Source organism: Phodopus roborovskii, unplaced genomic scaffold (genome assembly GCF_943737965.1).
Source record: "Phodopus roborovskii unplaced genomic scaffold, PHOROB, whole genome shotgun sequence".
In the NCBI taxonomy this organism is placed as follows: Eukaryota; Metazoa; Chordata; class Mammalia; order Rodentia; family Cricetidae; genus Phodopus; species Phodopus roborovskii.
Genome location: NW_026126092.1, coordinates 20,801 through 22,880, shown reverse-complemented (window position 1 = coordinate 22,880; position 2,080 = coordinate 20,801).

Here is a 2,080-nt window from a genome sequence, read left to right as displayed (position 1 = left end):
CACTGAGCTGTAGCCAAAGATCTCTGACTGAATTTGAGGCAGTGTCTTAGTGAGTTCCCAAGCTATCTTTGAGTTTACTTTGAGGCTCTTGCTGGCCTGAGCCTCCTACTTATTTGGGATTGCAACCCCAAAGCCCCAAACCTGTCAGGGATTCAAAAACTTGGTTGAAAAGGAGAATTCTTGGCTAATAAGGTTGTCAAGTATTAGTACAACTCCAATATCATGGAACTGCCCATCATCCTATAATATTTCTTTGCTTCATGTTTTGTCTTACATGTATTTATTATACACAATGATTGGTTGAATAAAGATATAATTATATAAATATTGTTGCAGAGAACAGACTTGCGAAACCAACATGCATTTATAGATTTGGAGAAGTCATCTTTATTATTCTGGCAAGCTATCCAGTGAACCAAGCAAGCTAATGTGCTCCAGAGAGGGATTGGGGCTTAATCTACAGCTACTTATAGCATCTCTATGCTATCTTTTTTAGTGGTATGCTAAGGAATTTGATTTGAGTCTACATTACTAAGAGCCACAAGAATGTATGTTTATAGAAGCAAAATGATGAGATTAAAATAGATATTTTCGAACTGTCCTTTTCTTAAGAAAATGAATGGTTTAGCTGAGGCAGAAAATACGCAATATTACAGAAATAAAATGCAGAAAATTTAGGAATAGTTACAAGTGCAGTAAGAATTTAACTCATTGTAGTCTTTCTTATTAATATATCACATTCATTTTTTACATGAATCCTGGAACATTTGAAAAATTTATTTATTAATTATGTATACAGTATCCTGCCTGCATGTATGCCTGTACTACCAGAAGAAGGCACCATATCTTATCATAGATATTCATGAGCCAGTATATGGCTGCTGGGAATTGAACTCAGGATCTACTGCTCTTAACATCTGAGTCTTTTCTCCAGCCCTTAATTCACGTTCTTTAAGTGTATTCATCCCCAATTTTCCTTTGCTTCTCTCTAGCCTCCAATTATACCCATTCTTTCACCAAATCCTCTGTCTTCTCTACTTTCATTATATATATAATCATGTATCATGTATTTGCAAAAGACCTAGGTGTCACAAATGAGAGAATAGTCAATGCTTATTTATTGAGTTTTATGAATAATTTTAATGAGCTAAATATATATGAATATATACATATGAAATTGAATGCTCTTGTATAAAATGCACATTCAACCTATGTCTTTGATATTTAATTTTCACTACCAAAGCTTGAACATAAAAGAAAAGTATATAAGATGAACTCTCTAGCAGGGCTTCTAGAAGCTTAAAGACGTGTTCTTAAGATGACTTGCAATTCCTTAAAATATCTCCCCAAGAAAGGTCAGTAATTGCATTAGAGTATAAAGATTTTCTTTTTCTTTTTTTCCCCTTTTTTATTTATTTATTATTTTACATGTCGATCCCAGTTCCCTCTCCCTCCCTCCTTCCCTTTTACCCTCTCTGCCCCTCACATGCAACCTGACCACCCTCCCCTCCCATCCCCCCCACCCCAATTCCATATATAGGGGAATGCCATCCATCTCTAGGTTAAGACAGTTTCCCTCCATGGGGGATGTGTTCTCAAGGTCATTTGTGCACCAGGGACACATCCTGGTTCCACTTTCAGAGGCCCCTTAGACTTTTCAGTCCTTCTGGCTGAGACCCATATTCAGGGGGGCCTCAGTCAGTCCCATGCTGGATTCCCAGCTATCAGTCTGGGGTCTGTCAGCTCCTCCTTGTTCAGTTCAGCTGTCTCTATGTGTTTCTGCAACCTGGTTTTGTCCTATCCCTCTGCATCTGGATTCTAGTTCTATACAAAATCATAATGCCTACAGGTAAATAGAGAATGTTGGCAATGAAGTATCCTTTCCCAGCCTCTTATAATTAAAAATCTTTCAGTCTCAAAAACTACTTTCTTATGGAACTGAAAGCTATCTCTTCATCCTTATAGGAAATACTCTTCCTCTTGAGCTCCATGCTCAATGTGGTTATGAGGCCATTCGGCATCTTACCCCCAGTTATAATGTTTTCCAATATCACAAAATGGATTCAATTGCTACTCAGTA